The sequence below is a fragment of the Macaca mulatta genome, chromosome 5, assembly GCF_049350105.2.
Source record: "Macaca mulatta isolate MMU2019108-1 chromosome 5, T2T-MMU8v2.0, whole genome shotgun sequence".
Classification (NCBI taxonomy): Eukaryota; Metazoa; Chordata; class Mammalia; order Primates; family Cercopithecidae; genus Macaca; species Macaca mulatta.
The window spans coordinates 162,600,425-162,615,394 of record NC_133410.1 but is presented as its reverse complement, the minus strand read 5'-3'; the positions used below and the strand labels follow the sequence as shown (position 1 = coordinate 162,615,394).

General features: G+C 41.5%; 1 long non-coding RNA gene across 4 annotated transcripts in view; it reads right to left on the bottom strand.

Annotated features, from left to right (window-relative positions):
• Positions 1 to 14,970, bottom strand: part of LOC114678188 (uncharacterized) — a 215,859-nt gene that overhangs the window by 28,190 nt on the left and 172,699 nt on the right. For all 4 annotated transcript variants that reach the window (XR_013417352.1, XR_013417349.1, XR_013417350.1 and 1 more), the window contains 2 exons: positions 10,416 to 10,440; positions 9,853 to 9,904 (listed from right to left, as the gene is read on the bottom strand). This is a non-coding gene — a long non-coding RNA (uncharacterized LOC114678188). The remainder of the gene's footprint in view (positions 1 to 9,852; positions 9,905 to 10,415; positions 10,441 to 14,970) is intronic.

The following is a 14,970-nucleotide window of genomic DNA, read 5'->3' as shown; positions in this document are numbered from 1 at the left end:
CAGAAAGACTAATTACACCTTTTAGTTTATGGTGCATTCTCTACACGGATCCAAGGAAGGCTGCTCTCTCAGTTAGTCAGTTAATTATTAGTTATCCCTTGTCTCCCATTCCCTTTTCCTTCTCCCCTACTCACCCCAGTTAACCATTCTAATGTTTAATACACATCTTGTTATGTACGTTCTTATAAATTTCATAAGGTACTTCTCTGTATATGTCTTTTAATTTATCTGAGTGATATTATAAACCTCATGTTACTTATAATTGTCACTCAGCATCTCAATTTTAATACCCTGTCTGCTGCTTCCACCAGCTGCATAGCACTTCATGGTGCACAGCCACCACATCGCACCCGGGTGGTGATGGAGCAGTGACTGCCTCCACCCACCTTCAACCACACATAGCACTGCACCTGTCTCTTTATGGACACTTGTGAGAATGTGTTAGGAACGCATCCTCAGGAGTGGAATGCGTTAATGTAACTGAGTCCTGCCAGGTTGCTCCCTGAAAAGGCTGTGCCAAGTGACACTCCCACTTATGGCACACAACTCTTCTTCTATCTTCACCTCCCTAACTGTATCTGGTACTTAGACACAAGTTCATTAAGAACAAATATCATATTTTATGAAGTAGAAGGAACCTTCTCTACATTCTTGGGTCCATTGCTTCCAAAATTCTTCCCAAATTTTAAAAACAATGATGTATATTTGAGCATATAGGACATATTTTCTTTTTAGAAAGAAAGGGATAATGTTATTAAATTGCAAAAGGCATAGAATGAAAATTGCACTAGCTCAGTCTAAATAGTTTCCAAATGTTCTATGCTAAGAAGAAATATAAGTGGTGTGCAAGGCTCTAGAAGAAATATATTAGGGTTTCTTCCAAAGATCTAGCTTGAAGATAGTCTCACCTGCCTACCCTCTCATCCATTCCATCTTAATTCAGTTTCTTCCTGAAAGCTTTCCCTAAACCCCTAGGCTGAATAGGTGCACATCCTGTATGTCAGATCTGCCTGTTGGCTTGTCTGTCTCTCACCCTAAATTCCATTAGGCAGACTCCATGAGAGCAATGCTTCCTGTCTTGTTCATAACTGAATCCCAGTGTCCAAAATAGCATCTGAAACATACTGGCAATTTAACAAATATATGTTGAATAAATGAATGTATAAACAAGTAAATTGATTTTGGATTGCCACACCTTAATGCAGGGTTTGCTATAGGACTTGGATTGAATTAATAAATGGAGGCATGAGCAAATGACCAATTCTACCCCCTTTGTTCTCTCTTCCCTTCTCTCCTTTGGGCTCCCCCATCAGATCTTCCTCCTTGAGTTTTCCCACATTCCAGGTGGGAGGACAGGGCTGTTGCTAGCCTAGCTTTAACTCACTTTACTGTCACTTACCCCTTTCTCACTCCAAGATGGGGGAACTAAAAGTTGTGCACTCCAGGGAAGGAGTGAGAAGGCACAGCCAAAAGGCACTGTTCCAACTCAGTGTGCATGAGTGGCTCCCTGCAGGGCAGGCCACCTAAGTGCACACACACCTTGTCTCCTTTACCCTCCCTCTTTTCCTCTTCTCTCCCCTTTCCCCTCCTCCCCCACAGGCTTTATTCTTCAAGACTGTCTAATGAAAGGCTGGTTTAGGGATGGAGTCCCCTGATTACACACAGATCTATACATGCACATACCAAAGAATGCATATAATCACATTTAGACAGTTTGTTTTCATATTCTATATAGTTTATGATGATACAAAGTTGACAGTTTCTCGGCATCATTTTCCCTAAATAAGCCCTCTATATTTTTCCTGGATGTGAAACACTGTTTTCACAGCCAGAAAAGAGCACTTGAGAAATTCTTGGGGACTGAGTGGTGCTTTGGGCCATCTTCCTTGGTTAACAATCAGTGAATAAATCATCTTAAATTCTGTTTCTACCTAATTAAAAGAAGCAAGGGAGCCTTTTGAATTAAAGCCATCCAACTTAAACTATTTGGACCGGAGAACTTGAACATTTGATAGTGCAAGCCTCAGCCAGTTGCATTCCAAGTATGATAATACATTTACTTGTGCTGCAGATAGAATCTGCTTGATGTTTTCACTGATGGTCTCTCACCTCACTATGTCAACCTCCGTATTCACCCGAATTTGCAACAGGACATTGACAGCGCAGATTTCAGAGTGCTAACTCACTATTTATTTACATAATTTTTAAAAAGAGAGCATTTATGCTAAATTTATGATCCTTGAGGACATGGTCTATCACCCACAGCTGTTAGCACAGAGTCTTACTCATGTAGTAAGATATCAAGATTGATTTTCTTATTGATATAACTTTTAAAAATTAAATTAGTATTATTGTTAATGCTGGCTCTACTTTATTAAGTTGAGGACAGTTGTTGAGACCTGTATGGACCCCCCTCTTGCCCTCAGACATTATTCAAGTAAGAGCCCTACCACCCCTGGCAAGAGTTCATCTTCCCAAACCCTTTAGGGTCCTTAGAAGAAAGGATCCATTTAGAGGCAAACTAAATAGCCTCCATTTTCAGTAAACCAGATTACCCAGACGGGCAGAGAGCATTTTATTTAAAAAGAAAAAATATATATATTAGGTAAGCAGATTTTTTAAGAAGACCTCCATCCTTGGAAAATAAATACAGTTTTATAGCTCTGTGCCACGGAATTTTCTCCAAGTGACCTGAGCCAGAGGACAATTCTGACTGTAATTGAGTAGTATGAAAACCCTCAATAACGCCACTGCATAAGAGTGGTCAGCTTCCCAGGCACTGCCTTCTAGATACTTAAACTCCTCAGAGAACAAAAGGATGGGTTGGTTTGGCCCATGATTTGGGTACACTGGGATGAGTCATCAGATCAGTCCTCCAACTCTAAATGATTATAGGTGCTTTATGGAAATGTATCCTTTAAGACAGGACATAAATGTCATCTTAAATTATTTCTGGAACAAAGTAGGGAATACATACATACTACATGCTACACGTCAATACACTAGGCACAAAAGGAAGACCTAAAGACCCCAGAACTTCAGTCTAAAGTCCAGTCTGAAGATTAAAAATAATAGCTAGCATTTACTCAGCAGTTTTCACTGTTCTGAAACACTGTTCTAAGCCCTTTATATATATTAACCCATTTAATGCTATCACTGTCCCTGTTTGACTAACGCAAAAACCAACCGAGGCACAGAGGAATTGAGTATCTTACTCAGAGCTACATAGCTCAACCAAGGCAATTTGGTTCCAGGGCTTTCTTCTGTGTTACTGCCCTAATTCTGCCTTCTCTAAGCACTGCCCAGTTTAGAACACAGCTTTGCAGTATACGCAACCTGTGCTTAATTCTGCTCAACAAATAGACTTTTTCTGACACTCCCCCTTGAACCCAGCACCGTGTTGAGTTCCAAGGGGACCTACGGTAGGCACATAAAGCACAGCCCCTGCCTCCCAGGACCTCGTAGTCTAGGGAAGAAAATGTGGCAGAGCTTCTGACCAGTAAGAGTGGTGGGTACCTACCCAGCTGTCTCATCCCCCTGGAAGGAGGCAGAAGAGATTCTGGGCAGGGCCTCTGCTTTCTCTCCCCAGCCCAACCTGATTCAAGCTGATGGCCTGCCCTTCTACCCTACTCAGGCCTATGCCCCTGGAGGCTGAGAAGCAGCAAGCTGGCTGAGCTTCCCACCCAAGCAGGACAGGTCCAGAGTGGCTGCTTTGCAGAATGGCTTCCATTCAGGAAGTATCCTGTGAAAAAAGTAAAGGCCAGAGCTAAAATGAATTAAGGGGATATCCTAGCCTCAATAAAAGAAAGAAGCCTGCTAACAACACATCTACAGAACCCCAGAATTGAGGGCACAACCACATGGGTGTGACGCCTCAGATGAGAAAAATGCCTCAGTGGTTATTATTCTGGCATTTCTCCATCTTTTTTTTTTTTTTTTTTTCTGAGACAAAGTCTCACTCTGTCACCCAGGCTAGAGTGCAATGGCACAATCTCAGCTCACTGCAGCCTCTGCCTCCTGGATTCAAGTGATTCATATGCCTCAGCCTCCCAAATAGTTGAGACTACAGGCGTGCGCCATCACACCCAGCTAATTTTTGTATTTTTATTAGAGATGGAGTTTCCCATGTAGGCCAGGCTGGTCCTGAACTCCTGGGCTCAAGTGATCCACTCACCTCAGCCTCCCAAAGTGCTGGGATTACAGGCGTGAGCCACCACACCCAGCCCATCATTCTAACAAGTAATTGCACTGATTTGAATGCCTTGATTCACGAGAGCCACACCACCTGCCTTCTCACAGCTTCTTCAGAGAACCCACACAACTGGCCTAAGAACCAGGCCTGGAGCCCACTCCCTGCCTCCATAGCTTCCTCTTAAAAGCTACTCAGGACAGTTTGAGCCCTGGGCAATATATCAAGATCCCATCTATCAATAAAAAAAAAAAGAAAATCAAATTTGAGCCTTTTTCAGGAATTTTGAAGTAAATGTTTTTAATCTACCAGAGCTCATTTACAAATGTGAAGCTATCATTTAAATTGCACCTGACATCATATTGCACAACTTCAAACTATATTACAGGTCTACAGTGACCAAAACAGCACAGTACTGGTACATAAATAGAAACTTAGACCAATGGAACAGAATAGTGAACCCATAAATAAAGTCACACACCTACAGTCATTTGATCTTCGACAAAGTTGGCAGAAATGAGCAATGGCAAGGGGATTCCTGATTCAATAAATTGTGCTGAGATAGCTGGCTAGCCACATGCAGAAGAATGAAACTGGACCCTACCTTTCACCATATATAAAAATTAACTCAAGATGGATTAAAGACTTAAATGTAAGACTTAAACTGTAAAAATCCTAAAAGAAAACCTAGAAAATATCATTCTAAACATTGACCTTGGCGAAGAATTTATGACTAAGTCCTCAAAAGCAATTGCAACAAAAACAAAACTTGACTAATGGTATTTAATTAAACTAATGGGCTCTGTGCAGCAAAGGAAACTGTCAACAGAGCAAACAGACAACCTACAGAATGGGGGAAAATATTTGCATATTCTGCATTCAACAAAGGTCTAACATCCAGAATCTATAAGGAACTTAATTCAACAAGCCAAAAACAACCCCATTTAAAAAGTGGGCAAAGGACACGAACAGACACTTCTCAAAAGGCGACATACAAGCAACCAACAAACATATCAAAAAATGCTCAACATCACTAATCATCAGAGAAATGCAAATCAAAACCACAATGAGATACCATCTCACACCAGTCAGAATGGTTATTATTAAAAAGTAAAAAAAATAAGATTCTGGTGAGGTTGCAGAGAAAAGCAACCTTTGTACGCTGTTGGTGGGAGTGTAAATTAGTTTGGCTACTGTGGAAAGCAGTTTGGAAATTTCTCAAAGGACTTAAAAAAACTACCATTTGACCCAGCAATCCCATTACCAGGTATATACCCAAAGGAAAATAAATCGTTCTACCAAAAAGACCCTCATATGCTCACCACTGCACTATTTGCAATAGCACAGACATGGAATCAACCTAGGTGCCCATCAGCAGTGGATCAGATAAAGAAAATGTGGTACATATACACCATGGAATACTAGAGCCATAAAATAAAATTATCTCCTTTGCAGCAACATGGATGCAGCTAGAGGCCATTATCTTAAGCAAATTAATGCAGGAACAGAAAACCAAATACTGCATATTCTTTCCAATAAGTGGGCGCTAAATATTGGGTATTCACGGACATAAAGATGACAACAATAGACACTGAAGACTACTAGATGGGGGAGGGAAGGAGAGAACTAAGGATGGAAAAACTACCTTTCAGGTACTATGTTCACTACCTGGGTGACAGGATCAATTGTACCCCAAACCTCAGCATCACACAAACCCACACATGTATTCCCTGAATCTAAAATACAATTTGAAATAAAAAAAAGAAAAAGAGTGTGCCTGAGATAACATGTGATGAGCAAGACTTACATAATGTATGCATCAAAAGACGAATATTGACTATGAAGCAAGCTTTCTTTGTGGGTTTGAAAACACAATTCAACCTCCAACCCCATTCCTCCCTCAACCATACACACTCCATCTTGTTTCATTTTAAGTCAAGATTATTTTTCCCAAGGAAAACATTTATTGTGTGTTTACTGCATACGCTTATCTGGGAGCTTATTAGCAGAATTCTCTCCAACAACTAAAAATCTGTAGGGCTAATCTGAAGTTGAACAAAAAGTGGTTTTATAAACATTTGGGATCCCCATCACCTCCTTGGTCTTGGCACTCCATGAATCACTGATCCACATCTCCCTGGGGCTTCCGATGCTGCTGACAAGAAGAAATTGCTACTTAAATTATATCAGGGCTGAAATGAGCTCCAACCCACACAGGAATATCAGCTCCAAGGAGGCACATCAGAGCTGACAGTTACCTTAAGGTAAACAGTTCGACTGTAAAGTGCAGTTTTATGGCCCCAGTAAGTGATTTCCACTCAGCCTCACAGGTGTATGTGCATATTTTTTCTTTGTTGAGGAAACTGTAATATCTTACTCTTAGCACCACAGAATCTCCTCTCCCAGAGAGCGTATTAAATGTCCCTCCAGTTTCCAAGGCTTAGTTAAGAGCTTTGTAAAATCAACTACATATTTTTACACAGGTGGTTGCTAAGCATGTTGAATGATTCTCTGCCTACAGACACTTCCAGTCAAGAACCCATTCAATTGTGCATAAAAGGGGATAAAAAGGACTTTTCTTTCTTGATTTTTTTTACCATGTCTTATCTAAGGTAGTGAAAATTAGATCATCATTAGCTGGCATGTTGGGAGTATCGAGATATCTAAAATAACTTACATGTTATCCCTACCAAATGCCCAGGTCCTGATGTTTTAGGACTCTTGTTAGAAGGTGCACTTCTACCTTCAAGTATCACGTTTAGTTTACCCTCTAGATTGTGACCAGATAAATCTCAGGAAAGGAAAGGAAACAATTTCCTCTGATCATTAACAGAACCACAGAAAAGCAAACACAAGAACCACAATTGCCCATGATTCAGTACTTTGGGTGTTACCTTCCACTTACTATCTTTAATGAACTGTGCTAATTCCCAGTAAATGTTCTTATTTTCTATAAAAGGGCATATTCCTAATATCTACATTGTATACTATAGATATTCAAAATATTCAAGAAATATTATTTAAATGAATGTTTAACAACTCAGGTGGGGGTGGAAGGAATTTTCTAAATAATTTTTTGAAAAGCAGCCAGTCCATGAATAGACACAGTCCTTATTATAATCAAGGCAGATGTTTGGCCCCGTCTTTCTCTTCCCTTCCCCAGATATTCTGCCTAAAAGGTCTCTGTCTGATTCCCCTGTGAAGCTGCCTTCACTCTTAGGAAGAGAAAAAGCAAAATAGGAAGGACGAGATTCAAGAAGCCCCTATTCTTCAAATGCTCACAACAAATTTTCTTAATAATGACTTTTTAAATATGTAGATGCTATAACTGCTTTCTTAAAAGTCTGATGGACACAATTGTTCTGAAGCCTTTGCTTATTAGGGAAGATTTATTGAAAGGAAAAAGAATAATCAGTCCAAACTTTTCTGGATGACTTTTAAATAGATGTGAGTCTTAAAAGTTAACCCAGGGTTCCTCCCGAAGACTAAAAATGCAAACACATTTTTAAAACTAATTAAATGCTTCTGGTTGCTAGCATAGTCCTTTTAAATGAGTCTCATTTTAGATATACTAAACCTTAGCTTCTCTACTTTTGACATTGCTAAGCAAAGTTTTCAACCCTCTGGTTATAGTCAGCATGTGCCTACGTTTCTACTTATTTGAAAAGGAAGACTGTGAAATGTTGAGCCCTTCTGCTTTTAGCTCCTTGATCTTGAGCCTCAGTTTCCTCATTTGTGAGTTGGAAGAGTTGGACAACCTCCTCAAGGCTTCAGCGGTGAGGTGGGGCTATAGGATAAGCACAGAAGAGCTAGCCAAGGCAGTTCTATTTTAATCGGACATGTTCATTCTGTAAGATTTTCTTTGGTCAAAGAGGGATTTTGACTTAAAAAAGAAAAAGTTCACAAACACCAGGATTAAATGAATGATGACTGAGGTCCCTTGGGATTCAAAGTTCCCATGGTGGAGATTAGCTTTACAAATTTACCAGTTAAGTAAAATGTGCAATTTGGTGCTTGTTGAATCTTTGGTTTGGTTTGAAAAGCAGGTGATAGCTATGCCTTTTCCAAGGATGAGCTTTTGGTGAGGAATGCAATGCCCTCACTGACAGCCGTTCCTCTGGAAAGTTCTGGATGCATATTCAGAAGGTCTACTTTAGATCATATAATAGTTCTATTTTTAATTTTTTTAGGAACCTTCATAATGTTTTTCAGAGTGGCTGTGCCATTTTACATTCCCACCAACAGTGGACAAGGGTTCTAAAATCCTAACAGGTATGAGGGGATATCTCATTTCAGTTTTAATTTGCATTTCCTTGATGATTATTGATGTTGAGCACCTTTTCATATACCTGTTGGCTATTTGTATCTGTTCTTTGGGAAATGTCTATTCAAATCCTTTATCCATTTTTAAAAACTGGTTATTTGGATTTTGATGGGTTTTCTCCTCTCCTTTCTTTCTTTCTCTCTCTCTTTTTTTTTTTTTTTTTTTTTTTTTTTTTTTTTTTTTTTTGCTATTTTGTTGAGGAAGTTCCTTATATATTTCAGAGACTAACCCCTTATCAGATATACGGTTTTCAAATATTTTCTCCCATTCTTTGAGTTTCCTTCTCAGCCTGTGGATAGTTTTCCTTGCTGTGCAGAAGCTTTTCACTCCTGGGTCTATAACTCCAAAATCTGAAATCAGGATCTCAAAGAGATATTTGCACTCCTAGAGTCATTGCAGCATAATTCACAATAGCCTAGATGTGGAGTCAACCCAAATATCCATCAACAGATGAGTGAATAAAGAATATGTGGTATATGCATAAAATGGAATATTACTTAGGCTTTAAAAAAGAAGGAAATCCTGCCATATGCTACAATATGGATGAACCAGGAAGACATGAAATAAACCAGACATGAACGACGAATACTGCATGATTCCACTGAAATGATATATCTAAAATTGTCAAACTCATAGAATCCGAGAGTAAAATGGTTGTTCAGGGGCTGGGGGAAGGGGGAAATAGGGAGTTGCCCCTCAATGGGTATAAAATTTCAGGTTATGCAAAATGAATAAGATCTAGAAGTCTGTTGCACAATGTAGTACCTGTAGTTAACAGTACAAATCTGCGTACTTAAAAATGTGTTAACACGGTAGATCTCATGTTAAGCATTTTTACCACACACATACCCCCACATCCAAAGCAAAGGGACACAAGAAAATTTTTGGTGGTGATGTATATATACATTACTTTGATTTTGGTGATGGTATGATGGGTGTATGCACATGTCTGAACTCATCAAATTATATACATTAAATATGCAAAGTATTTTTGTATATCAAATATACTCAACACTACAACATGAATGAACCTGGAGGACATTATGCTAACTGAAATAAGCCAGACACAGAAAGACCACTACTATACTATTCCACTTAAGTAATATATCTATAATAGTCAAAGCGAGGGGTAGAATGGCATAATAAAACAGCCTTATTTTGCAGTAAAAATCCTAGAAGTACATGGTAGAGACAAAGAACAATGGATTGTACTTCTGTGGCTGAGGGAGGAGATGGTTGAGGGTAAGAAAACAGCAGCAAATGAAGCTCATCAATAGAGGTTATGCAGAGAGAATGGCTCTGGAATGAAAGCATGCAAGAAGAAAAAGCAGTTACTTACCTTGAAGAGAAGAGAGTTGTGACGAGACTTTCACTGGTAGGAGCCTACAAAACTGAAAAGAAGAAAATGAGTTAGAAGTAGCAAAAGGAACAGAATAAGGAGGAGATGGTGACAGCTTGACATGATTTGTGAAGACTTTCTACGGAGTGATTGCCAGTCCAAGAGAAATCGTGAAAATAAGAAGGTAAAGATGAACCAAATATAAAAGTTGCAGTGAAAGAGGAAATGAACAGTAGGAATGACAACAACAGTAGGAATGACAACAACAATAACACCACCAGACAGATAATGAGAAGAAAAATGGAACATGGAGGATTCATTCAAGGAAGAGGTTGCTTTAAGCCACAAGTCCAGGAAAAGGATGAGTGCTTGATAAAAACTCCCAACCCTTAAGATTAGCTTCTGAGTCAAACTATCACTGAAGGTTCTTATTACTGCCTCATAAATGGCCATATTCATTTCACAGTTCTCGAAGGGCTCAGAACACATTCTTAAAGCATCTTAGAGCTATAATCTGAGGGTTAACCATGACCAGCTTTTATTCACAAAGCTTCTATACTTACCATCTGCACAGCACTGCTCTCAACTCTGCAAAAGCCAAAAGAGAAACAAAGCTCTATGATTAAACAGTTTTTACTGAGCTAAGTGCCCACAACTCCCTCTCCCTCTTAGATTTTTATCACACGTTTAAAAGTCAGCAAGGCAAAGGCAAATGAAGATTTCTACAGAGAAAGGGGGAATAAAACTACTTAAAGAAAGCAGCTTGCATTAGGATCTACAGAACCTCATTTTGCAAATTTAAAATATTAAGTGACTTAAATATTATGACAAGTTGTTTCTGGGAAAAGAAAACCAACTCTATTTTTTAATCCATATTCACTGTAAGTTCTCTGTGCCCACCAAGGTAGACATAGTGAGAATTCATTGGTTGTACGAAGCTAATTCAGTGCTCCCTTCAGATTTGAATCTTTCCACAGACTTCTGCTGATGCTGTCATGAAATCTGCCACTTTCTCTCTTTTAAAATAGTGACACTAGTCCCCTTTATAGATAATAATGATGATTCTTATATTTATTTGCCTTAGCCAAAGGAGCAAAATGGCTTTATGATTGAGAAGAAAGCATAATGGTAAAGGGTATGCATTGAGCTACCCAATAATGGCTTTAGATGTTTAATGCAAAATGATAGGCTTGTGCCAAGCCCATGATGGAGTGCTTATCGGGCTCTTTCCTTCTTGTGGTGGGGGAGACAGGATCTATCGCTGTTTCTTTCTGGAATGTGACTGATTTAGATGATTTACAAACTTTGTTCCACAGAAATGCCCCTCTCTCTGTGGGCGAGGCTCTTCCTCTCTCCCCCATAATAGAAGGGACAAAACAAAACCAAGGAAGCAGCCGGGCACAATGGCTCACGCTTGTAATCCCAGCACTTTGGGAGGCCGAGGCGGGTGGATCACGAGGTCATGAGTTTGAGACCAGCCTGGGCAACATGGTGAAACCCTGTCTCTACTAAAAATACAAAAATTAGCCGGGTGTGGTGTTGGGCACCTGTAATCCCAGCCACTCGAGAGGCTGAGGCAGGAGAATTGCTTGAACCCAGGAGGCAGAGGTTGCAGTGAGCCGAGACTGCACCACTGTACTCCAGCCTGGGTGACAGAGACAGACTCTGTCTCAAAGAAAACAAAACAAAACAAAACAACAACAAAACAGCCTGGTAGGGAGCATTGCTGAAAGGAGGGAGAGAAGAATGGGGTTCCTACAGAGGTAGAAGTCAAAAAAGCCTTTGGGTTTCTGCAACTCCTCTCCCTCAGCACGAGTACACAGAACTCCAGCACCCATCCCAATGCCCCTCTCACCGACCCCAGCCTGGCCCCTCCCCAGCACAGGCCTTCTCATCTTTGCTTTGCTTTGCTTTCCCGGACACTGCCCAAGCCCCATCTCCTCAGCACAGCATTTCCTGACCTTCCAAAGCACCATTCTCTCTTCCTCCCCTGAATTCCTTCTGCATCAAGTCTGATTTGAGTGCTTGGCTCTAAGTCTCATTGCCTTTTCTTCAACTCTAGTTCGGACACATGTTTTGCTGTCCCACTGAGATAGCAAGCTAGAAAGACAAGGAGGCATCTCATACTTTTGTTTTCTTCATGGCCTTAGCATAACCCTCACTCAGGGATTCCTTGCTGAGTTGAATTGATTCAAACTGAACCATGAAGAGTAAAAGTACAGAAAATCAAACCCCTTCTGAGACAAAGATCTGACCTCTTCCGCTTTCCTGAGCATACAAAGAGGGTGGGAGGCTTTCCCACCAAAGTCCCCTCTGCTCAGATTTGGGGTCAAACTGTAGCACCTGAGAAAGTGAGAAGTGGTTGAGAGAATGAGTAGGTCCATACTGTTTCACGCCTACCAAATAAGGACTTTTTTTTTTTTTTTTTTCACAGAATCTCACTTACTCTGCCACCCAGACTGGAGTACAGTGGCACAATCTTGGCTCACTGCAACCCCTGTCTCCCAGGTTCAAGTGATTCTCCTGCCTCAGCCTCCCGAGTAGCTGGGATTACAGCCGCCCACCACCACACCTGGCTAATTTTTGTATTTTTAGTAGAGACGGGGTTTTGCCATGTTGCCCAGGCTGGTCCCAACCTCAAGTGATCCACCCGCCTTGGCCTCCCAAAGTACTGGGATTACAGGTGTGAACCACCGCGCCTGGCCAGGACTTTCTTCTTTGTTTGTTACCTTTTGATTTTTAAAACGGCCTGTTAGCCAGGCATGTCAGCAAGGGCCTGTGGGCCCAGCTATGCGGGAAGTGGAAAGATTCCATGAGCCCAAGGCTTGGAGTTCAGCCTGGGCTCCACACTAAGGTCCCATCTCTTTAAAACATATTGCCTATAATTTTGGAGGAAAACACAAAAACGTGAGGTTTATTAAAGCCAATTTCTGAGCCTTAGACATCGTGTTCTTGTCTATTCATTAATTATGAATTTACTAAAAATATATTGTTACTGAAATGGCAAAAGTTCCCTTGTCCCCCTCGTAGGGCACGTGACGAGGGTGTGGCTCACTTCTTCAATGCCCTGCTGCTCAAACCTCTAAGGGGAGCATACAGACCGGCAGGGAGCCCCAGGGCTGTGTCTAGGGGTGAATGTTTACAGCTGAAGCCACAGCGGGCATGCATTACAGGGTGCTCTTTTAGTTTAGCCATCAGTAGGTGGCTTGTGATAGCTCATTTAGACGCCCCCTGCCTTATCATAAGGAGAGAGGGCTTTCTGTATCCCGGGGTTCTTGACTTGGTGTACAGGAAGAATCAGATCACACGTGGGCTTGGAGAATGAGCGCAAGGCTTCATTGAGTGGAAGTAGCTCTCAGCAGATGGGGGAGCCAGAAGGGAGATGGTTTTTCCCTGGAGTCAGGATGCTTGGCCGCCAGGGCTCTCCTCCAACTGCCCCGAACTCCAGGCCGTTCTGCCAGTGAGTGGCCTGCTGGTGTGCCAGTGCCTGTCAGAGCTCCTCTAGATGTCCAGCCACCCACATGTGCCTCCGCTGAAATGCTCCTCTCCACGTCCAGCCGCCTGTGTGTTTGCCTGCTAGGGTCTCGGGGATTTTATAGGCAAAGGATGGGGGCGTGGCAGGCCAGGGTGGTCTTGGGAAATGCAACACTGGGGCAGGAAAACAAAAATGTCTGTCTTCACCTAGGTCCATGGGCACAGGCCTGGGGGTGGAGCCCTAGCTATGAACCATGCCCTTCCCCGCTTCCCTATCATTTAAAGAGACCATGCCCTTCCCTTCCCAGCACTTCCCTTCCCCATTCCGCATCATTACTGAGTGGCTGCATTGTGCATTATGATAGCTGCTGGGTGTCCACTGATGAACAAAAGACACCTGGTTTTTATCTTCATGGAGCCTGTATTTTAAATAAGTTAACACATAAATATAACAAAATAGAAGTGGTTAGATTGTATAATGTGTGAGTTGTATGTCAATACGACCATTACAAAAATAAATAGAGACTACAGAGAGCAGCCCTTTTAAGTAGAGTGGTCAGGGACACCTATTTTCACTCTGTGTTCTAACTGTGTGTGTGTGCACAACAGTTATCACCTGCATATCCTCACATGATACCCTGCACGCATTAGGTGCTTTTTAACACGTCTGCGGTCCAGATGAAGAATGCTGAGGCAGGACTGGACTTTCTTGCTTGAAGATTCTGGAGAACACAAAGAGACACGAAGCATTTAGCTGCCACCTCCCATCACAGATGTTCCAGTGGCATGTTAACTTGTAACTGGATTGGCTTCTCCAGAGACCATCCCTTTCCCCCTCTTTTTGGGAGTAACTGTAATCTCCAAGTGCTTTATTTTCCACTTTGGTGAGTCACCCAGCCAGAGGATGGAGAATGTAAGTCATTACTTTCTTCATCTTTGTGATAATTTGATACCGTCCTTTTGAATGTTTCTTCTGTATTTAAATCTTGGCAAGGGCCTGCTACATTGTTTGCGATTCTTCTATTCTCATTGCCAGTTTTTTTCTGGAAAAATCAAAAAGAATAAGATGCAGGACACATCAAGCCACAGCTACTTGGCTCCCTGGTAGGATAGGGTTTTTCCCATTCTCCTGCCGCCCTCATTGGCTCCTGGCTCTCGGTCTTTGCTTCTGAGGATGCTCCCTGGAGACTCTCCCCGGGTACATAGTCTCTTGCTGAGGCTGATTGAGAACATGCTAATCCCTTTCCTCTTTCACACCCCCAAAATTAAACATTCCACAAAAATTCTTCTTCAAGGTGAGACTGACTGGCTTAATCTCTGACAGGTTTTCTACTTGTGTTGACGTGAGCGACAGAGAAAAATTAGGTGTTCTCCAACAGGCTCTCTGAGAACACAAAGAAAGGAAGCCCCTTAATCTAAACCAGTCCAGAATTCCAATGGTCCTGCACGCCACACATTGTTACAGCTAGCTCCTCTAATAACAAGGGGGAGTTGTTGAACTTCCAAAAGATAAATTAAGTTACCATTCGCTGCCCAGTGCAGCAGTTAGGGGAGTTTTCCCAACTGATCCAAGCCAATCCTTATGAAAAACGAGAGTTATTTACCAACATTCGACAGTAACTACATTAAAATATAAGCCTTGGC